Source organism: Zonotrichia leucophrys, chromosome 9 (assembly GCF_028769735.1).
Source record: "Zonotrichia leucophrys gambelii isolate GWCS_2022_RI chromosome 9, RI_Zleu_2.0, whole genome shotgun sequence".
In the NCBI taxonomy this organism is placed as follows: Eukaryota; Metazoa; Chordata; class Aves; order Passeriformes; family Passerellidae; genus Zonotrichia; species Zonotrichia leucophrys.
Genome location: NC_088179.1, coordinates 8,434,692 through 8,458,865, shown reverse-complemented (window position 1 = coordinate 8,458,865; position 24,174 = coordinate 8,434,692). Strand labels below are relative to the sequence as shown.

General features: G+C 43.5%; 1 protein-coding gene across 5 annotated transcripts in view; it reads right to left on the bottom strand.

Moving 5' to 3' along the window:
* Window positions 1–16,044, bottom strand: part of ACSL3 (acyl-CoA synthetase long chain family member 3) — a 48,528-nt gene extending 32,484 nt beyond the window's left edge. For 3 of the 5 annotated variants that reach the window (XR_010441352.1, XM_064720815.1, XM_064720818.1), the window contains exons 1-2: window positions 15,924–16,044; window positions 577–680 (exon numbers count right to left, since the gene is read on the bottom strand). The gene's annotated coding sequence lies outside the window, so the exon portion shown is untranslated. Of the gene's footprint in view, window positions 1–576; window positions 681–15,672; window positions 15,750–15,923 lie in introns of those variants that run through there. The other 2 variants (XM_064720817.1, XM_064720816.1) reach the window with 2 other exon arrangements.
* Window positions 16,045–24,174: the final 8,130 nt, after the last annotated feature.

The window sequence follows — 24,174 nt, the reverse complement described above, 5'->3', positions numbered from 1 at the left end:
CGGCAGATTAGCAGTAAACACTCATGTTCTTATAGAACATGAGTCCATCCTGGTTTCACATAATCCTGCTGGGGTTTTTGAGGATTCGGCGCTCAGACCCTGACTAGTGATGCAGGAAAGGTTGGGAGGTGAAATCCTGGATGAAAGGGCTGTTAATTTATACAAGAATATAACTTGGAGAAAATCTGCTCAAGCAAAGGGCTCTGGATATGCATAACAGCTGTTCAGCAACAAGTCTTTCATGTTTAGTCTGGTAGTCACCAAATGGGAAAGTGCAAGACCATAAATTTAGTTTGACACACTTTTCCAACAGCAGAAAGAAGCAGCAACCAGCACACTCATTCATGAGTCTGGAGAAATAAACCAGCACTTTTCAGGACTGATCCTTCTTAATGCATAATCAGTGATTTGGCGTGATATACTACTTACACTAATACTGTTATACCCTTTAGTTTCAGAAGAAAACTTTTGTTAGATGACAAAGAAAAAAATCCTTCAAGGAATGTGTTTACTAATTGACCTGCTTATAACAATTACATGACAATAAAAGCATGAATTAACAAGAAAAAAAGGAACCTTGTGCAACTTCTCATCGTGGCAGGTACCGGTTCAAGAGCTGATACAAGATGTTCCAGTCTCAGTTTACTCAACAGGAGCTGTCACAGGCAACTGCATGAAATCTAAAAATGGAAAATTCCCATTAAATACAGCAATTATAAAACACATCCTCCATTTTTTCACTCGTATTTTATAATAAATAAAACCTTTTTCTTATCTGATACTGCACTGTATCAGCTCAGAGAGTCCAGGCCCACTGCATACGAGTTATCACAAAGCCAGATGTGACCCACAGCACAGGCACTGCTCAGACCTGAGTCCTGAACAATCAAGGTGGCTGCAGCAGCTCTGGCTGAACTCAGGAGCTCATGGTGCTTGTCTCCCTGAGAAATTCTCACTCCCCACTGCCTTTCAGTGTACACTGAAACATTCTGTACACTCTGCCATGTGGGGCAGGAAAAAGACAGACCTATCTTTGTGTATCCACCCACACAGAGAATGCACTTCAGCCTGAGCAATAAAATATTCTTGAACACTTTACAAAAGGACTTAATAAAATAGTAATCATTATATTTATTGACTTTGCTCTACTATACATTAAAGTTTTATTTATTGTGCTTTGCAGAAAGAAGTCTTGAAAACCTGTGCCAGGAAATCACATTTAAAATAGGCCAATGCAAACATTTTGTACCTATTACCTTTATGCAAACATTACTATTTACACAGTTCTTAAAGATAATCTTTTCTAGTTTCAGTGGATTAACTATTTGCTGCTTGAGGTGAGCACCCAGCATGCTCACTGCCCTGGTTTTTGACTTCCATGACTTCACACATAATAACCAAACTCCAACCCAGAGACTCCAAGATACTCTTGCAAAAAAAACCCATTTTGGTCAACAATTTATAGTTGTAGAAATACATATTAAATTTCTCTTATCGGTGAATCTTGCAAAAAAAATCCCCCTGATTTATTAACATTCACTGTAAGGATAAAAGTGTTATTCACTGGGTTAGGCTTTAACAGACAAAAAACCAGAGTATCTTCATGTACTGCCCAATCTCTTCATTACAGAATATAACAATAGGAGTTCTCAAGACAATGTAACAAAGTCCGTAATACTTCTAACTGTACCAAAAAAATAGCCCATATTAGTTTACATCTGGACTCAAAAAGTAACATTAACAACCCTCAAGAGGCAGGCTATTACTACATCTGGAATTCACTCGAGCTGTCAGTATTTGCTAGCACTCAGCTAGTAAGCCTTTCTTTTGCAAAAAAGAAGAGACCAAAAAGAAAGAAATCCCCATCACTGATTTAAAAATACTCATGTAGTCATCTATATAAAAATAAGAAGGCAAACCAAATGTGCACAGACACAACCACCAATGCTTCACAAGGCAACTCCCTGGATTGTGAAGCAAGGAGGGCCTGAGGTGATGAACAGGGCAGAGGAGAGCCCCAAACATGCACCTACCTAAGGGGAAGGTCTCCTTGGCAAGATGGGTTTAAGGGACAGCTCTGTTTGAAAACAGATGCTCTTCATAGGTACAGCAAAAGTGTTTTCACATATTTCTTCAAACAGAGGATAGAAATCCCAGCAAGTCCTACTGAATGCTGGAAATGGATGCTCTGTGTCCCTGGAGAGGAGCTGGTCCTCAGCACATCCTCCCAAATTGGAAGCAACAGCAATGTGGGCACAAGGACACACCTCACCTCCCCAGCCCACCCTTCCCTGCTTCCCACAGGCCTCTCCTCCCACCACCTCCTGCACTCCCTGGGCTCTGCTGCCCTGGCACTGCCTGTGGGAGCTCTGCTGCCCTGGCACTGCCCGTGGGAGTTGTGCTGCCCCCCTGGCACTGCCCGTGGGGGCTGTGCTGCCCCCCTGGCACTGCCCGTGGGGGCTGTGCTGCCCCCCTGGCACTGCCCGTGGGGGCTGTGCTGCTCTCCAGGCCGTCCTGGCAGGCCCCTCTCTCCCAGGCCCTGTGGTTTCCACACCAGTGCACACGCTGTCCTGGTCCCTTGCTTGCTGATTTTCCAGCCTCTGACCCCTCCCAGTCTCCCTTTTCCAGGCTGCTGCTGGGTCTCAGCATCACTTCTAGCACAAGGGAGACCTTCCATTGAGCATCCCAAACATCCCCAGAACCCTTCTCCAGGCAGACCTGGACCCTGTTACAAACAGGAGTGCCTCTCTGCAGTCAGGCTTGGAACAGGCCCATGGCTCTGTCCCAAAGGACATCTGCTTTCAGCAGGGAGGAACAGCACTGCTCAGCACTGACCCCCAGGAACCCCCACCCACTGGGAACAAACCCAGCAGGACCTTCCTCAGCAGCTCCACATGACCACACAGGCATGGAACAGCCTCTGCTACAGGGAGATCTACAAGAAGACTGCATGGCTGTAACACAGGCACACACTCAGCCAGAGGTTCTCCTGAAACTCTTTCAAGCACATAAGAATGAAAATAATTCCCACATCAACTGCAGTCCCTGATGTCTCACTCGCAGTCCTGGACAGGAGACAACCTGTCTCTCATGGACTCTCCCCTCCCTGCTGCTCCACATCCTGTGAACTGCTGTGGTCTCACACAGAAAGACGGATGGTGGGACACCAAAATTGCTATTGATTATGTCTCTGCCCTCAAAAGGAAGCAGATCTTCAGGACATTGAGAGAATAAACAGTCTCTGAAAGGACACATAGGGTAATTCTGAGCTACCTTATTCAGATGATCTGCAGTCTCCAGCTGTGACCCACCTCCAGCACAAGGCTGGGTGAACCCTAAGGCTCTTTAAATGCTTCCCCTCGCTCTGCCAGGGAGCACAGGGCTGGCAGATGGCCAGAGCCAGCACAGCACTCCCACTACTGCTTCCACAACTCAACCCACTCAAGGCTTCAGCATAAGCACATCTACAATCTACAACCCAGCTCCAGTCCCGAGGGAACCTCAGGCACTGCTCGGCAGGAGCGTGGCTCTGAACAGCACAGGGGTATAGTAGAAGTCTTAGTAAAATATCTGTATTGTATCTGAATATCTGTATATAGGCCTTGCCCTGATAAGCCCTGGTTGTTTTTGATGGGCTGCAGCTGTGGCTAGTGAAGATAACTAGTGTGATAAAAGGGGGTAGGCTTGGCCAGTCAGGGAGAGCCTAGAAAGAGCTCTGACTAAGAAGCAGCACAAGAAGAAGTCTGTGCTGTGAAGATCTGCCCCCAAGAAATATCATCGAGAAGGTACAGGACTTTAGAAATATGACTGCAACAGTATGGGACTCTAGAAATCAGATAACAACAAGACAGGGGCACACAGAGCAGCATGGAACAGGCACCATGACCTGGAACAAACCAGCTCCCAGGTAGGAGCTTAACACACTGCTGGGGCAGCAAAGGGTGTACATGAACTGCACAGCCCGAGGCTGTGATTTCAGCCTGGCTCAGGCAGATTTAACGCTGGGCTGCTAATAATAACAGACTGTTCATCTCCAAAAGGTAATTCCACTCTTGCCCTCCATTGTACCAACACACCAGTGCCTGTGTGGCTAGGAGTGAGTCAGATTAGCTGCTTGATCCAGTTTAAACCCTCTCCTTCTCACGGTGGAATGCTGGATTTTCCTTTGTATCAACTTCGGTTTGAGCCTACCCTGAGTCACTGCAATCACCTAAATCAACAGAAAATTAGCACTACAAAAGATGTTATTCTTCTGCTACTGCAAACTGAGTAACCATGACCTGACAGGAGTTACTGACAAGGCAAAACCCGAGGAGGAGAGAGAAGGAAGGAGCCTGGCAGGGGAGCTGCAGATGAAATCCTCCTGGGCTGTGGATGAAGCAGGCTCAGCACAGGGACAGCAGCACACCCTGTGACACGGGTGTCACAGCACTCTGCTCTGGGGATTAACCTGCTGCTCTCCTGCTCATCATCTCACTGCTTACTTCTACAGGAGCTCAGCCTTGGGGGGTGCAAGTGTTACAGGCTTAAATACCTTTAAACTTTGGGTATGGGCTAATACACATCCTATAAACACACAGGGGTTTAGTTTATGTCCTTCACATGTCAATGCTATGTTTGTAAAATTATACTCCAATTTCCTTAGGAAGCAGCCAAAAGGCATGTTATTAGGATTAATAAATTATTGCGTCCTTGTTAAACACCAAGATACTACAAAGGTAGGAATTACATGAACCAAAGAACGCAATAGCCTTCTAGTCTTCTACCCTAGAGAGACACTCTCTATGGTATTAACTAAATTTTGATACAAAGGAGGAAGTTTTACTATCTACAAAAGATTCCTTTTCCTCTTATAGATTAATTTACATCAAGTAGGAAAAAAAAAAAATCACACCTAGTGTTGGCAGACAACAGGGAGCCAAATGCAGAAACACAGAACTAAACTAGATAGAAGGAACTGATGCTTCTCGAGGGCACAGAACAGTTCTTTCTCTAAAACAGAGCCTTAGTATATCCAGTTATTCTAAAAAGTTAATGATAAGCGGATATTAAAAACTTTTATTTGATATCAACCTCTTTTAGGTACACCCAAGCCCCACTGTCTGCAATATCACTGCACACTGCAGGACAGCAAGGGCCCAGGTTTGTACATTTCTCCTATGCTTCCTAATGAAACATTTAGAAGACACTGAAAGCTAAAGTGACATCACAAAGCAGACAAACAAAACAGACAAACAGATTTATTTCCCCCACAAAAAAGCTACAGGATTCCAACGCCCAGCTTCACTGCACAGGCTACAAACTTGAGTTTAAACCTTTGTTCCAGGTGAAAAATAAAACTAAATCCAAGTGAGTTCAACACTAACGAGTTCCAGGAAGAATATTTAAACACTCCTAAAGCTACCTTGACCCATAACATGAATACCCTTCCAATAAAATCAACTAAAAATGCAAGCGTCATTGTAACACTACATCTTAGATTTTTTCTATTTAAAACATTTTAAAACTTATTTTCCTTAAGTAAGGGGGGTTTTTTAACTTATTCAAGACAGTTTAGATATTTAGTGGATTGACAAACATATCTTTATTAATAAGAACACTAAAACACAGCTCCAATGTGACAACTTTGTCAGCAAACCTGAAAACACTTCCCAAAAACAATTGTGCTAAAACCACTTTTTTAAAATCATGTATGCCAGAACACAATCCAGTGCTACTCCATCTTTCATCTCCTTCCCCTCCCACTACATACATGACACTTCATGGCAAACAAGTGTCTTAACTCATTTCAGGCACTTTGCCACATACTGTCAATGCACTGCTTCCATTCCTTTTCATAAGCAAATCATTAGAACATTTAAGAAACGCATTTAGTGTCAAACTAAATTAAATATTTTCATGTTTGTGACAGAGAAAAAAAAGAAACTAATGGGTAAAGTACCTTACTGGCAGGGAAGGCCTCAGAGGAACTTCAGTATCTGCCAATTCACTGCTAGAGAGAGATGAAACCACCAATTTCCCCAGCATCCTGCTGGATTTTCAAACCACAGACACAAATTAAACGTGGAAGAGTGCATAGACAAGAGCATCAACACCATGGCACATACAGTATGAAAAAGTCTGCATAAAAATAGGCCAGAAGCTTCCTCAGTAACCTTTGCCTACTGAAGAAGTGGTGGAACAGCTGAGTTATCACTGCCAGCTTATCACTCCAAATTCCTGCAGTCGTTTTCCGGCTCGTTTAAGTCAATTGCCCTAAGTGCTTCCACTGGGAGGCAGACTCTGCTCTCCATCCCGATCCAGGGACTCAACAGAATGCTTTCATGTGCTGTTTTCTACTACAAAACACAACCTAACATCAGCTCTCCAGTTTCTGGGAAATCTGAAATGCTAAGGCATTAACAGCTCTGGCTTGTTTGTTTCTTAGAAAACATAACAAAAATAGATGGTCTACTGCCATACATTCAATGTGGTTTGTACTGTATTCTAGTCATGTATTCATTAGATCAGAACCAAAAAAATTTAACAAAACAATCCCTTTAACTGTAAAGGTGCTTTGGGATTTTTTTTCTCCAGCAGAAGCTATGCATGCAGAATATTGCTCTTATTTACTTTTAGATGAATTTGAGTTCATGTAGTGCCACAGTAAAAATTATAACCCATTACCCTATTTTCATTTTTCAGTTCATTTTGGCCAGGTCCAAAATCTGGTAAGCCTGTCTATTTATGTTGTCTTTGCCTTCTTCCTTTAACATTTCTTCTCTGTTTGATGGGATATTGTTAGGAATAACTGTTGGCACTGATGCTGGCTCATTCCCTGGTGTGCAATGTCAATTCACATACCAAGATGAGATATTTGATTTCTTTATTCTAGTTTGCACAAAGGAGGGATCCAGGTGTAACCCCACAAAGTCAGCAGAACTTGACACAAGATCAGCCAAGCCTACAAGTCTCTACAGGTTTCACAATGCAATTGCTTCATCAGAACTGCCTACCCATAGCTACTAATTAACATCAAAACAACTGCACAGCTCGGTGCAAATCTTGGGGGACTTGATAACCTTACACCAGAAGCTCCTGAAAAACAAGAAGCAGATGAATACTCAGGTAACAAAACAACTCTGAGAACAAAATAGAAGATATAGACTTAACAAGAAAAAGTGTGAAAATTCCAAGTCTTAAGGCAAATTTCTCACAAGAAAAATATCAGATGAACAATGCATAAGAGAATTTTACAATACATTTCAAAGCAAGAAGGATATCCACAGCATGATCTAAGTTATCAAAGTGATAAAGTGCGATGTTTCACCATTTAATTTGAAATGCTAAATGACATTAGCTGGTGACATTTTTAATACCCCTTCTCTTTTGAAGGATAAATATATTCTCAGGTTCCAATTATTTGGAGTTTCGCTAGATTTGGTTTGGTTTGTTTTTTTTTAAACACCATCATTGTGTCCAGTCATCTACAGTGATTTACTGTCAAAACAAATGGAATTAAGTAGATCCCACAAGAATATCTCCTTTTCTCACACCCCATGCTCTCCACTGTAGTGCTCCAAACCCCAGAACAGGAGCAACCCCTCTCCTCTGGTCTGCAATGGAAGTCACAAGTCCTTCAGGAAGGATCACCACTTTATTAAGGAAATACTGCAGCTCTCAACCCATGTGCATGGTTCAGATTGTGTTATCCAACACTCACCCTTGGTACAATGAAGAGATCCCCCTCAAGCCACACAGCAGGAAAACAGGAATGCAATTTATAAAAGCCACAGCCCTAGCAGGTCTTGTCTCAAGCCAATACTCACACAAGAGTCATTGGGAGTTTCAGAGTTTGCAGACTGAATCTCTCTGTAAGGACTAACCAAAACATCTCAAAAGCAGTGCTTCACTCCAGCAGCAATATAAATGCAAAAAATAACCTGTGGAGCTTTTCCTGAGCACAAATGCAAGAGAGAAATGAAATTTGCACTAAGTTGTGGGAATATGTAATTTTCACTTTTGGTAACCTTACCTCTGCCACAGGTTATAAACCTATTCTCAAAACCAGAGTTATCTGCTTCTTAGATTGCTCACAGTGGTGTCTGTGAAACCCCACATCCCAAACACCCAGGTTTACAGATGATTAAGCCTGACTCTTAAACTGGTTTAACAGAAATACATTGCTTAAGATTTGGAGTATATGTCCAAATGCAACTATTGTCCTGTAACGGCCAGAAACTGCCTCCCTCCTAGTATTATTTAGGACCCAATGCTAAAAAATTACTTCACTTATTTAACTTCAGATTTCAAAAAACTCCAACTAAACCAAACCAATTTATAAGGCACCAAAAATGCTGCACACACAATCAGTAGAAATGGGACTTCAGTAAATATTTCCTATGGATACAAGCATAGCCCCATATACACCAAATTGCCAAAAAGAACTGGAAAGCCTGGAAACCATGGGCAAACCATTGACCAATCAAGCACTTGATGAAATCTGGGGAAAACTACCAAAGATGATTTTGGCTGTTAATGCTTCAGCCTCACTCCTCCATCTAATTATGGACAGACAGCACATTTTGCATTCAACAAGTTGTGTGGTGACTGATGGGAAGTCACAAAAGGCTGAAAGACAAGTAGGTTGTTTCTCTGCAAACTGCTTTGTGTAGTTTTTATTTCTCTTGGCTGCTCTAAAGTTTCAGGGACAGTAGGGAATACGGTACTACAGAATAAAGAAACAGCCAAGGAAAAACAAATTATTTCAAATTCAGTGTTTTCCTAAAGTGCTACTTGATCTAGATTTTATATCTACACTGCTTGGAGAAAAATTCCTCTTGTTCAAAATCCAGCACTATAATTTATTTAACCATGGCATAAGGAAGTCTACCCTGCTTATTTGAGTCATCACTCTATTTTCTAGCTTTAGAAATAACAGAGTATCAGGACAACCTCTCTCCATCACACTGGAACAAATATCCTTTTCTTTCTTTTTATCACTCTTCCTTTTGTAAGCAAAGCAAGGCAGGATCAGTCATGAACATGCTCCACAATTGCATAACTCAAAGCAAGCAGGGAACAAGGTCTCATTAAATTAGAAGCCATTTTATTCTCTGAGAAGCAGCATTACGCAAGTGTGGTTCTCAGCTCCAAGCCCTTATGTGTCACCCTTAAAAGCAAAACTTACACAGGTGGTAACAATCAGAGGACAATATCCAGTGCCCACAGATATGTTCAAAATGGGATGAAGGTGAGGAAGGAACTCCTCATCCTCCCAGGAGATCACTCAAGTCAGTGGCTCAGGATCAGTACACAAATACTGCGTAGGTAGAGGGAGGTTTGGGTAGAAGAGATTCCTGTTTTTCTCTTCAGGGAAATCAAACACACCCTTAGACTCTGATTATGTAAACATGACCAAAATTGAGGTACGTGGCTGGGCAGAGCCTTCACTGCTAAGTTTCAAGAGCATTGACCTTTTTTAAAAAGAAAGGTACCACCACCACAAAAGGTAGCAACACCATTTGTAAGAATTTTGTGAATATTCTCAGGAAAAATTATTTTGTCTGCCTTATACAGATGTCAGCATTACATTAATACAATCTGACAAGGTGGAAGTCCAGAATAGACTATTAAACATTTCTAGAAGAAGAATATAAATATTTCAAATGTTTCATGAGCCGCTAGCATTTCAAACAAGAGAAATAAATCTTGCTTTTAAAAAAAATTCCCCAAAGAATCATGAAATATTAAGCTAATGATGTAATTAAAATACATGCAGTTTCAACCACTGTACTCTTAGAATGTGTTATCTTAGATGTATACACATGTATAGATACACAAAAAAACAAGTCAGGGTAGCAGATGTGTCAGTCCTTTCACAAGCTGACCTGGCCACAACTGCATTTGTGACTGTGAAACACAGGTTTGGGCAGAAGACTATTTTTTTTCTTAACTATAACTGATTCTATTAGTAAATTAAAGATTTAATTTTTTTGAGTGTCTGTTTTACCTAGCTTTCCTGATCAAAAACCCTCACCCCCCTTCCAACACCCACTAACAGCCTTGCCTTGGTGACCTGGACATTCACACATGAGCACACAGCCCTGCTGGGAAGTGGATTTGTACCTTGCTCTTGAAAGTACTGGATGTTACCATGTTAAGCCTTTTGTGCAGATTGTAAGAAAAGCAGGTAAGAATCTCCACAAGCACCCTCAAGAAAGGTGAAAAAATAAAATCTACACAGTTTTCACCGCTGCAGAATTGGAGAATGCTTTCCATGCATCTCAAAGTTATCCATTAGGAAAAGCATTTCTGTATTCACAGTTTCTCTAGAACAATGCAGTGCAGCAATACTTCATCAGGACAATTAAACTGCAGCTGTAAATGCCTGGAAAGTTCTGTTACCAGGGCTGTACAAGTCATTTGTGGACTTGCAATGGGACAGACCAAACCCAGTTTGCCACAAAGATCACCAAGCTGCTGCCTGAGCACTCCCGGGACAGCTGTCTCCCCTGGGTGCCTGCTGCCTTTACCTCTCTTCAGCACTCACCAACAAAAATCCTCACAGAACCTGCAGACACAAAAAACAGATGTTTCTCTACATTACCATTTACATCCTCCTGCAAGCCATCACCTCCTGCTTCTTCTGTTCCCTTCTGCCTTTCTTCATACTCATATACTCAAAACCAACTACAGATACTTCTTTACCAAACACAAATTATCAACTCATCTAAATTCTGAGTTAACCACAGATGCTCCACTTTCCAGTTTTTCATGGGTTCTCATAGAATGAGTTCATAAACATTGATTTTAATAATGGTTTGGTGAAACAACTGCAGACCACACTCAGTTTCACAGACCATCTTCTCATACTGTCTTAACTTTGGTTGGTAGAAATTTTACTGTATGTCTGATTAACAGAATTTACATCAGCATGCACATTGATGTATGGCACTGCACTAACTGCTCAAGCAGCACAGCACCCATGGAAAACCTTCCTGAGGATGGCCAAGCCTTCCCACATGTCTGAGCAGCCACCCTGAACAACATGAGGGATGTTCCATACCCTGTCTTGGAGAGCAGTAAGGCAAAGGTAAAAGTCTTGCCTCTAAAGATGCAGAAAAAGCATTTTTACACAGTTTTCTGTTCACAGTATCTTTATGAAGTTACCTCAGTAGAGCATGTTCTACACACAGGAATGTCACACAGCAAATAGATGGGAATCAATGTGGCAGCACTGCACTAGTGCCACTCTGCTGCTTCAGTCACTTCTAATCTTCACTATCTGTTTTCCCCTTCCAGGTCTCATACTGGTTTCATCGAATAGATACAAGCATTCAAGGTAAGGATATTTTACACAGCTCTAAAAACCAAAGCACTAGATTTCCAGTTTTATAGGGCAATGGGAGATTTGCAGTTTGTTCTTGCTGTTTTCAACATCAACAGTGAAAATCCATAAGTAACTCCAATAATCATCTTCCCTGCTTTTTAGAAAACTCACTGGACTGAGAAGGCAGCTTGTCCCGTTTCAGATATGGTAATTAACTAGCATATTTTTGTAATTAATAAGGCTCATGAACACTGAGGGAAAGACACTGTCCCAATGCACAGGTGGTGACAAATTGCCACCTCCTCCTTGGGGATTACAGACACCTGAAGCCAGCACCTTGACTTCCCATGAGCTGCAGGCTCCCTTAAGGAATGAGAGGACACGTGGGTGAGGATTCCTTCCCAGGCATCAGTAAAAGACTCTTGCAAGCTTTGAACTGACTTGATTCAAACCATTTTGAATTGTGAACAACTTTTCTCTAATTGATTCAGAAGGTAATACAGAATAAGACTGGAGTTTTCTCCTAAGTTGCACTCTTCCCCCCACCCCCTATTTTAGAATAGCTATTCAGGAGTTGTGTTTAGGATATAGCCTTATCCACATTATTTCCTTTAACAGACTCAAAATCATTAAATCCCAAACTGTACCTGAGTACTGAATCCTGAGAGCCCCTCAGGCTTTACTCCATGGCAAGCCCTGATGTAGACCAGGCCCTCAGGAGGAAGAGCAGGTTCTTCCAACTCTAACTGCATAATTAAACAAATAAAGTGCTGCCATTTGAGAGCTGCCTAGGACTGGCTTGAGTGCTTGCTGTTCTGCTCCAGGCCTGACATGTAAACCTGCACTGCTAACCCTAAATAAGCTGGCTCACAACCTTCCACTGCAACTGCTCTGTTGGCAAAAAGAAGATAGAGCCATAGGATAATTCAGGTGGAAAAGGACATCAGGGGGACTCTGCTACAACCTCAAGCTCAAAGCAGAGTCAGCTGTGAAATCACACCTGCTTTCTCAGGGCTTTACTCAGCTGGATTTTGAAAACTTCCACAGAAGGAGTCTGCAGGAGCTCTCTGGGCTACCAAGTCCCACCACTTGACACACCTCAGGGGGCAAAATGCCTTATGGACACAGACCTCTGTGACTTCAACTCACACCTGCTGTCTCTTATCTGCCCACCACGCACCACTGTGAAGAACTTGGCTTCACTCTCTTGAAAACCTTCACAGAGGTGCTGGAAAGGTCCCCCAAGCCTTTTCTTCTCCATGCTGAACAACAGGCACAGCTCCTCTACTTCTCCTCACAAAGCAAAAGCTCACAACTCCAGCCAATCTTGGCAGCTGTCCCCTGAACTCACTCCAGTTTATTGACATTTCCCTCGTCCCAGGGAGGGGAGCACAAGCGGATGCTGTATTCTGGACAGGGTCTAACAAGTGCCAAATGGAATGGGGTAATTGTCTCACCTGACCCACTGGCTGTGCCCAGCTCACTGCCCACCATGACCCCCGAGCCCTCTCAGCTGGGCTGCCCCAGAACAGGCTGTGCTGCTGCAGGGGTCACTCCTGGCAGGGACAGAGCCAGAAGCCCCCAGCCACCCCTAAGGAGCTGCTTAAATGGTAAATTTGCTTAGTAATCGGCAGCAGATGAAACGGATCGAAACTGGAGCCAAGTCCTCTTAGTGTTAATGCACCTTACTTAGTAGGACTAAGTCGCCTCTTAGGGCCATATTCAGATGGCCTAAATTCCACATAAATCCTTCTGCCTCCTATTTCTTATTAGCTGGCTTTCAGGCAGCTCCCCACTCAGTGTCTTATGTAAATTCTGTGAATTGCTTTTCAGAACCACCTAGAATTCTCCATTGACTGGGAAAAGGGCCTGCAGAGGAATTGAGGCCACCTGAGCCTAGTTTTTAAGGTCCAGTAACACTGCAGCATCAGACTGCATGATTTTTTGGATTTGCCACCATGGCAGCAAGTAGCAGTTGGCTGTCAGGACAGGTTTAGTTACTCTCCCACTGGAACAAGTATTTTAAAAGAAAATGTAGACTGCTAAACAATTCAGGACTCAGTTCTTCCTTCTACTTTCTGGAAATTTAATCCATAGCTGGATTTCCTTTAACAAGAACACTTTATCCATAGTTCTTTTGAATTTTGTCCTGAGCCATGTGCTATGTTTGTTCCAGAAGTCTTGACAATCCATTCAAAAAAATTGGGTCTTTAGTACAACTCAATGGCTCAAACCATTCACTGGTCTACAGAAAGGAAGAATAAAAGCTCTACAATCAGCACTGAATGGGGGCTGGGGAAAACAGTGGCTTAAATTCTCACCAGTTCAGCAAAAGCACACTATGCTCCAAGTCCAACATGAAGACAACTCCGCTAGTTCTTCAGAGATTAACAGTTCTACAACAAACACTACTCTGATTTTCTGAGGTTTCTGACTAAACCACATCTTCGTTTCTGAGAAGTGTCAGAAGCGAGAAATTACTCACACCAGCACAGTCAGCTCAACAAGCCCTACTCAGTGTTCTTACATACTCAAGATTCCCCAAGCAAAAGAGATGGAGCAGGGAAGATGGGAACCACCTATAAACACTTCTGAAAAGTGGAACCAGATTCTACACACCACAGTCCTCACACCTCTTTTTAGGCCATTAATAGTGCTTTTATCAAAGCCTCACAGCACTCAGGTGCACAGGCATGGAGAGTCTACCCCTTGTCCACAGCTGTAAGCCAGAGCTCTCTCAAAACATCCCACCTCTGTGAAACATAAAGAATAAAACTGAGGCTGGAATTTACTACCTGCACCCTTACTTGAGTGGAATTGGACATTTAAAGATAGCACAAACATTCAGAACCAAGTGCCAGCTTATAGCAGGTCAAAGAGACTACTGTGGAATTAAGTCAGTGAGCCAAGAGGGACCAGATCCATATCACAGACTAACTTCACTATGAGTTTCAAACTTTTCACCTCAGACTGACTGAAGTTTGTCAGCCAGCCATCAACACTGAACAAACAAATATTAAACCTGAACCTACCTCCCATTCCTAGGGACCAACAATAATAAACGTGCTAAACAACAACAAACAAAAACAGGTCTGTAAGCCACAACGCTTGGTTTCAGCCATTCCTGAGGCATAAATCTACAGGTCATTCCTGGTAATTCTTCCCAAGCTTAAAAATGTCTTCCCTTAACTTTTTAAAGCACACAGAACAAATAGTATGAGAAGTGCTGCAGATAGTAATTAATACAAAGTTATATGAATGCACCCAGATGATTACCTTCCTCTTAGGACACAGTTAAGACCTGATAACACATCTACTATTTCATGCTTCTGGCTTTTTAGCCCCAGGACATAAAAATCATAAGCCACAGTGAATTTTTGCACAATGAGATGCCAATCCATTCTGGAGAAAGACTGCATCAAGAGAAGAATTTAACCAGTCAGAAATCACATTAAAGCTGTTGGTTTCAGTTGATGTTTTTCTTTACATGATGCTTAAAACAATAACAAGACAAAAAAAAAAAAAAAAACAAACAAATTTCATGTGAACTCAAATTTTTGTATTTTGAGTAAAAATGACTGCCCTTACCCTTAACAGACTTTTTAAAGTAACCAAAATCTTTTACCATTGGTATTACTCTTTTTCATTTATTCTGTACTGATAACAACACTTGAAAACTGAGGCTACTCAAATACAGGAATTTCAGGTCTGGTGGTATCAAACCCATTTCACAGGCCAAAAAAAGTGCTAAACTATACAATCTGATACTCCCAAACAAAATGCAGTAATACTTTACAATAAATAAAAGATTACATACCAGCTGCTGTATATAATTAAATGTTGGGGGGAGGGAGGGAGGGCTTGTTTCTTCAGTAAGGTAAAAAAAAAGTAGTGACCATAAACTATCTTACAAATATTTTTACTCTGTTACTGCCCTCATTTTCTGGAGGTTACTGTTTCCTCATTTCCTAGGGATTCTGTAGGAGTCTTAAACACTGAACTTCATGTTATTTATGGCACTATCTGCAGTAGTATTTTAAGGCGTGCTGCTCTCCTACGAGCGAAAGGTGTTCCTGTGCCATCCTTCCGGGGCGAGTCCGGGAAGGGAACGCACCTCAGCCTCAAACCCCGCATCAACCCCGGGAAACCGGGACCGCAATCCCGGCCCGCTCCTCCCGCGGCCCTCCCGCGCCCACCGACCGCCAGCCGCTCGCCGGGACCGCGGTGGATCCCGGAGCCCGCGGCGGGGACACGGCAGGCACACGGCACTGGGTACCTGCCCCACGCCGCGCTCCCGCCACCGCCTCGGCCGCCGGAGCCCGAACACAAAGCAGAGCGGAGAGCGAACCCGCGCGTGTTACCGGCTATTATCTCGCTAATTATCCGGAGCGCCGCTCCCGCGGGGGCGACGCCGGTGCGCAGCCGCCCGCCCCGCCGGCAGCCGGGCCCGCGGCAGCCCCGCCGGGCGGCTTCAGCACCCCCGCGGCCCGGATGGCCGCCGCACTCGCCCCCGCGGAGGCGGCGGGACGCCCGGCGGGGCCCCGCACGGGCGGGCGCGCTCGTGGAGGCGCAGAGCCCCGCAGCCCGCCCCGGCCCGCGGCCCCGCACTCACCGGCCCCGGCCCGGGGACGCCGCGGCGGCACCGCCCGCTCCGCGCACCGCCCGTTCCGAGTGCGCGCCCGCGCTCACCCGCGGCCGGGCCGCCCGCCGCCGTCGCGCGCGCTCATTCCGTATGCGCCACGGCGCCTCCTGGTTGGCCCGCGCCGAGTGGCGCGCGGGGCCGGGCTCCCGCGGAACGGGGTTACTACAGGTCACCGCGCCGGGGGGCGGGGCCGGCGGCGGGGGCCAATGGCTGGCGAGGGGCGGGGCCGCGCAGCAGCGCGTCGTTCGGCGGTGGGCGACCCGTGCCCGTACCGGTACCGATACCGGTACCGGTATCCCCCTCACGGAGCCTCCCCATGGCCCTGGGCCCGCCGCTGACCGCCCTGGCCGGGCCGCGGGGTTAAAGAACGCCTTCTGCCAAGTGTCCCGGTCAGAGCGAGTGACCGCGGCATGAGCGTGCCCCGGAGCCCCCGGCGCGGGTCGCTGTAAGAGCCGGGGCCGCGGCGGGGCCTGAGGCCGCCGTTCGGGCTTTGCCGGCTCTGAGGTTTTTACCGGAGCGAGTCACCGCGGCAGCTGGTGCAGGGTTCCTGGCCTGCATCTCTGCTGGGAGAGATCGGTCATGGCACATCCAGCACATCCACCCTGACCAGACTGGCCTCACCTGGAACGGTTTTGGTCGGTGCTGCTCAAGGCTGGGCTCCTCTTTAACAATTCCTGAGGACCTTTTGTCAATATTGACTCATCCAGGCCCTGCAAATGTTCCCTCAGAATTAGAGGTTTTCATTTAACCGGTGTAATACAATACCGAAACAAAACAAACGAGCACCTGCCAAAGAGAAGCGAAACAAACCCAACGAATGTAGAGAAGGTTTCAAAGCCCAGGGGACAGCTCCGGTTCCTGCGGTGCCGGGGTGGCTCCGCGGCGGTGACAGCCACCATTGTCACAAGGGGAGGTTTGTTTGGCTCGCCTGGGGCAGGTCAGGCCCTGGCACGGCAGCACGGGGATGTGAGGGCACAGCACATGGCGGGGGGAGAGCAGGAGTGCAGAGGCATGAGCCGGGACACGGCCGTAGCACGGGCACCAGCAGTGAGTTACTGTGAGCCAGGGATGAGCTGTGCAGCTGCCACCGCCCCGGCTGGGTCCTATTCCTGCTACCCCTCGCACAGAGACAGAAACACTGTTTGCATCTCCAGCCATCTGCAGAGTTACTCGAGTGGCAGCGAATGCGTTCGCTCTTGCTAAAAGCAGATTAACAGGTTATATACTTGTAATCCAAAGACCAACTAAGTCAGTCACCTCAGTTACTGGAAAAAACACTTCCAAGTGTTTAGAACTGGAACACAGGAGATGGCTGCTGACTGTTTGAAAACATTATCGACAGGAGTTACCTGAGCTATAAAGGTCATGAGCTGCTTGAGCAAAAGGGATGCTACCTGAATTATGAATAGGAGTGTGGAGACATAGTTAAAACAGTTGCACACTCACTGGAAAAAAATGAAAAGGGATAAGCAGACATGGAAGGAGAATAAACTCAGATTTCAAAGATGAAAAATGCAGACATTTGTGCAACAGAAGAGAATTCAGGCGTTATTTGCCAAAAGATTTACTAATGTTGGTAGAGACAGAGTAAAGTTAATAAATTCGTTGTGAACATTAGCACAGGGAAAAGTCCTAGATTTGTGTTACACCATCTTTCACATTTCTTCCAAGGCAAGGAAGGTTCAGGATAAAACTACAAAAGTGAGTTGATGTAAAGGAAGATAGGAGATAAAGCACTGGACAGCACAGAGCTTGTCTGCTCAGCATCAGATCTCATGTTGAGCCCTCTGCTCTTATTTATTTCTGGGTTAGCACCAGCAACTGAGCCATAAAACACCTTGTCAAAAGCCTCACTTTTAGAAATGCTTGGAATCTGTAACTTGAAATTAAATATTATCCTTATTAAACTACAAGATCTGAATACTATCAAGTTTTATCAGAAGGAGTTTTCAAATAAACTTTAACTTCAAATACAGATTTGTTGTAAACTTTGTATTTCAGCCTCACCTTTATTACAGGGTGCATCAATTTAAGTTTGCCTGAACTTTTCAGTCATTTGCAATCCAAACACTGACTGTGTAACTGTGTATTTATCCCAAATGGACATAGCTATTGGCTGTATCCCTAACAGTTCTCAGGGTAAATGAGGAGTTGATGGCTCCTGATTCAGCTCAGAATCAGAAGAGAAACAATAACTGCAGCCTACAGTGATAAAGCAACTTCAACTTTACAAACACCTAAGGCTTAAGAAATTATACCTATACACACAAACAACAGCATGCTGGTTTAAAGATTCCTACATGTATGCAGTAGTTTCACAAGGTTCTTCATGGATTCCTGATGTTTACATACAGTAGAAATAAAGCTTTTTATGATATCAGTGATTTTACCACACCTTTTGCTTAAATGTGGATTTTACAGGGCAGGGCTTTGAAAGATACTGGTGTCATGTGTTACTGTGGCACTTTTCTTGCATGAGCCCATGCTGAGTATTCCATGGGGAAACCAAAGAATGTGAGGATAGATGGTACACATAAGAGTCACCAATAAAATCAGGGAATAACATATGTTTAATATTGGAAGTTTAACCTGCACAAGGCACTACACTAGTGACTGTGGGGGACAGTGGCCTTTCCTACACAAGTTGTGCATAATGATAGGAAATTGAATAGTAGCTTAATGATAGGAAATTGAATAGTAGCTTATTTATATTTTCATTTAAAAGGCACAACAGCACAATTAAAGGAAAGAAGTAGTTGTATCACCCAAAAGCATTCAGGCAGGGAAGGAGTACCTGGGAAAACATGCATGGCTGTTCCTAAACACATTCATGTATTCACAGATTCTTGTTTGCCTTGGTTCTTTTTGATTTCCAGAAGGAGAAGCTCATTAACTATTCTCACGTTCCCTTTCAAAGAGTTTCAGGCATGCAGTCAAGGGGAAAAAAACATTGCCATATGTTTAGTTCAACAACAGAGAATGAATAGCAAGTGGTAAATAGCAGGGAAGATTGCAAGTGATCTTATGAAAATACCGATTGGGAGGTACAGTCAACTGACTCATCAGGAAAGAGAACAGCAAGCCAATGTTATAGTTGGCCAATTCTAGCTAATACCCAGGGGGAATTAATAAAAACAAAACCACGAGGCATTGAAAGAGGAGAGTCTGTGAATGGGTAAATGTGTGTGGAAGTTGGCGTTGATCTTTCATGAACAGGCTGCTGCCCACCTATTCTTGGGAAGAAGCTAGAGGGGGAAAAACCCAACAGTGTCACAGATATAACAGATGTGGGAGCTTTTAACTAAAAACCCTTGAAGGCACACAAAATTTAGGAGTACAGGACAGTACCTGTGTTTAAAGTAAAATCAAACTGAGTTCTTATGTGAAATAACAGAAACCATTAAAGAGGGGCTTGAGTGGGACAAAGCTCATGCTCCCAACAGAATATATTTCTGTGTGTACCTTCAAAACTGTAAAAAATGAATGACTCAAATTACAAAACTGTCTTCATGATTCATTAAATAATTGAATGCTACAACTTTGTATCAGTGTTAGTCTAAATTAAATAAATTGTAACTAAAGATATAACATTTTTAAACAGTTTGATTAGAAGTTATTTTGCCTTAGTTACAAACAATAACCTGTTCAACAAAGAGATTCATATCCATGATCATTTTTAATTAAAGACTCAAACTGCTGTTGTAATAATTTATATCTAAAGATATGATATCCTCTTAGTGTGGCATTTTAAGCATAGAGAGGTCTGAGCTACTGCTGAAGGGGCAGGTAGAGCCAGCTGGGATGCAGGTTCTGGCAGCAAAGTCAGCTTGTGCTGTTCCTAAAGTGATCATTCTCACAGCTGTAAACTTTGGGGTGTTGCTTTAAAATATGGAAAAACATTTCTAGACCAAGCAACACGAGGTTTCAATGCTAAATAGTCCTCATGTACATATCAGTACATTTGACTCATTTTTATCTGTGAAGCTTTTTGTTTCCAAATAAAGAAACAAATGAGTAAGTTGCTAAGATTAAATTGGAAAGCAGCAAACTCTGGCAGCATGCCCCAATGATTAATTATTTAGTAGAACACTTGGTCATATGGGCATGCCCAGAGCCACTTTTCACAGAGAGATTGATGACATTAATAATAAGGTGATTGAGGGTATAGTGGAAAATTTATCACCACTTGACACAGGCTCAGCTTTGTTAATGCTTAAAGTACTTCTTTAAATTCCTGGCTTGTATTTTCTCATCCTCCAGCTCTATTACCAACTCACTGTGATAAATCAGAGTGTCATTCAGATATTAATAGTAGGATAACCCCACAAACCTGAAATTTCTAATTAGGGGAAAGCATGTAAACGGGTTAAATCTGTAAAACAGGCTGCAAGGCACACTCGGCAACACTGCCACACCCTGGAACTGCCATGCCATGAGAAACTGTGTCACCCACGGAAAATCAGGGGAAGGATTAAAAATAGAATTTATTTATGCTCCTGAACTTTCTTGCTCAAAAGCTGCCTGTTATTTTCTAGGCCAGTGAAACCTTACAGTGAAGCTGAGTGTCAAAGGCAGCCAAGAGGGATCAAATCATCAAATGGTGTCTCAAACCTGCAGAAAAACATTCATCCCTACAGGCTCCAAAGACAGTAGTATCTAAAAATCTCACAATACAATTGAATCATCAAATAGACCATAAAAACATCCAAGCCCAGACCTAAGTCCATATCTGAGCCTTCCACACTGTACCCCATTAGCTGCCCAGACTGGGCTTGCCCATGGATGCACTGGACATGCTGCAGCCCAGCCCACCGCCACCCCTCCCAGCTTGGTGCAGCACAGGTTTGAATGTTTCTTCATTCAAGCAGCACTGGAACTGAGCCCTTTTGCTTTTTAGACCACCCTAGTAAGACTCAGCAGGTTTGTCTGGATTACCCTGTGTGCACCTGGAATTTGAGAAGGGTGGAGAAAAGCCCCTTCTCAGGACAGATCTGCTTTCTTCTGAAATGCTGAATAAATAAACATGGATAGCAAGTTCTGCTACAGATAGAGATGGCACATTATAAACTGTAACATGACAGTGAGTGGCCAAAACAATCCAAGAGTGCTTTCCTGGTCTACCAGGTGAAGGCTGCAAAGGCTTCCAACAGTTTGCTTTTATTCAATGGGCTTTGTTTAGTCAACTACTATACAATGTTTTCATAAAATAAAACCACTTTGCTGTCGGAGGCTTCAACCAGAAAACAAATATGGCCAAGGTTTTCCAAAACAGAAGCTGAAATTTGGGTTCTTGTGAAGAAAGGATGTTTGGGGTTATTTGAGAAAATTGAGGTAAACTACCACATCTTTGGCAGCCTGAGAAATGCCATGGCTTAGGTGGGTGCCCAAATGTACCCAAGCCACGTTGTGGGAGAACATCCTCCAATTATCCTGTCTTCTGTGCAAACCATTCATGGTGGAACTGCCCCTCACAGCTGGGTGTGTAAAAGCCAAAACTATAAAAAGAAAGATATTGCAATAAGTTCTAGATCTGTTGTGCAAAAACCAACTGTTAATGTTTTGTGACTCACAGACTCTAAGGTGCTGTTAGTCAGTACACTCATGGAATGACTATTCAAACTTCATTATGATTCATACATAAAGCTGATTTTGAATTTGGGGTTGCTTGCATCCTAATAGTTGCATCTGATTTCACTTTGGGATAAAAAATCAGTCACCTGAAATTTAGTCAGCAAAACTTAAGTTCACTGAACAAACTTGGATTTCCTTTGTAGTGCAGGACAGCAATGCTTCCATAAAAGTGTGAAAAGAATGGCTTTCGGTGTGTTTTATAAAGAAGGAAACACCTTTCTTCTGGCAGAGATATGGAAAGGAAAAAGCCATTCCAGTTTCAGTAAGCTTAACTAGGGAATTCAAACACCCAGGGCTGTAGCAGGGGTGTCTGATTTGGCAGGCTGAGCTGATCAGGGCCAGGCTGTCTCCTGCTCGTCCCCTGCTGGGCAATGCTTTGGGGCTTGTTCTGTTTAGTGCCATTTGCCCATCACCCTTCTGCAGAGCACTCTGGAGACCCTGCAGCACATGCAGGAGTGGAGCAGCAGACATGCCAAGCAGAGTGGAGAAAAAAGTGAGCTGTTTGCTGAAAGCCTCACTTAGGACATTTGTACATGTGTTAAATCAGGGATTATTTAGGGGCTTACATGTCCATGGGTTCTTCTAGGAAATGCTGAGCTGAATGTCAGATCTGCTCAATTTTATATTTTCAGTGTTCCTTACTGATTGTATCAGACAGTCCACACAATCTAGTGCTTAAGGGAACCTTCACTCTCCCAATCACTCCTCAGTAATGATAAAATGAGGCTCATTTAAGTTTTGGCTGATGGACATGCTCCTTTGCTTCATTACAGTTCCTTAGTGAATCAAAATCTGGTATCAGAAACAACAGACTATGAAACAGAGCTTCCCTAGCAGATAAGTTTCATATGTATAAGAAAATAATTGTATGTTAAATAAAGTAATGGCCTAATTCAGTAATTCAGTAATAGTACTTACAAAATTCAATACATTTTAAGGCTATCCCACTGAAATACTAGAGAAAGGGATCACTGATTTTAAAAAAATCTAAAATTGAGTACTAATATACTTTCATACACTAACATTCCATTCTATACAATGAAAACATATTAGAAAGCATTAGAAACATATAGAACTGAGAACTCACAGTAAAAAGTACAATCAGAAAATACAGAGAAAATAAAAAATAATATGCATAGGATAAAGGTAGGAGGATTTAAGAATGAGGTCTCATTCAGGATTTCTGAGCTGAAGGTGCAATAACGAAAGTATGATTTTATAATCCTCCTACACCTTGGCATTATTCTGAAGTAAATCTATGAAGGCATAAGTAAGTGAAGGCAGTGTGATCTCCTTGCTGATTAAAGTGATCCAGCACTGAGTTCAGATATAGGGTGGTTTGGGTTTAGGGAAACTAGGCTGGGAGCACATGGAGCATTCATCCTCACCTGACACAGGAAAGGTCTAAGGATTGAAGGATTAAGATTAAGGCAGACAGTTTATGTGTGAGGAAGACTATAACCATGCTTGCTAAACAACACACAGACCATGATCTGCAGCGCTGCAAAATGTTCACTTCTCAGCTAATGGAACATATGTGTGTCCCTGAAGACATGCATTCTGTACCTCTTCACTCCTCTGACATTTCAAAGACATGAACTTTCCCAAGAAATGAATGTAGAATATACAGAAATGTGTAAAAATGGGAAAAAACAAATGCTTTGTATGTGCTGTGAATGTTTTTTGAGGGCTATCTCCTTAATGTTTCACATATGAGACCAAAACCCTGCTACATTCACAGGAGAACACCACAATTCAAAGAAGTCTTTTATTCTGAATGTGGTCCAGCTTGAGCACAAGCAGTGTTTGCTCCTGATGCTGATGCTGGACCTTTCTGGAGACAGCTCACGCCAAGAAGTTCTAACACCAATCTAAATAGCTGTTACCTTTGGCAGGAACACAATGAGCATGAATTTCTCCTCTCAACAACAAATCCCTCACAAAATACTCTTGGGGCTGGTGTTTGCCAGCCAGGGCAGTTCCTGGGCCAGCGTGCTCAGTAGTGGGTGTGGGCTGTGAGCACTGTGCTCCTGTGCTGTCAGCCAGCACCCCCAGAGCACAGGAACTCAAGGGACCTCCTGCAAACACATTCTGTGAGATCCCACACACACCAGCTCGGGGAAAACTGAGCATCCTTTAGCTGGAGATCACCCAGTTACTCACGGTAAATTTTTAAAATTGTATCTGCACTTTGCTTAGTGCAATTTGGGTTGCTTTAAAGGCATTTTGTCTCATCTAATTCTCTACTTGAGACAAAAGCTTGGAATTCTAAATCACAGTCATTAGCACAGCTCACCAAGGTCATAATCTCACATAACCTGTTTTGCTCCTGGAAGACAGCTCTGAGGGCTGGACTGCATGCCCTGAGTCAGCTCCCTTCTCTTCCAGAATAGGATGTTAGCACAGCAGCAGCATTGCTTTTGCTTGAAGTAAGGTATTCCTGTTCACCAGGGGAGGGCTTGGCAATAATTGCTTCTTATGTAAACAAGCAGAAATGAATGATGTTTTCTGAACACCCAAATAAAAGTCTTGTTAATTATTTGCAAAGATGTATGGATGTAAAATCTCAGGTCTGATAAATATTGAGTCA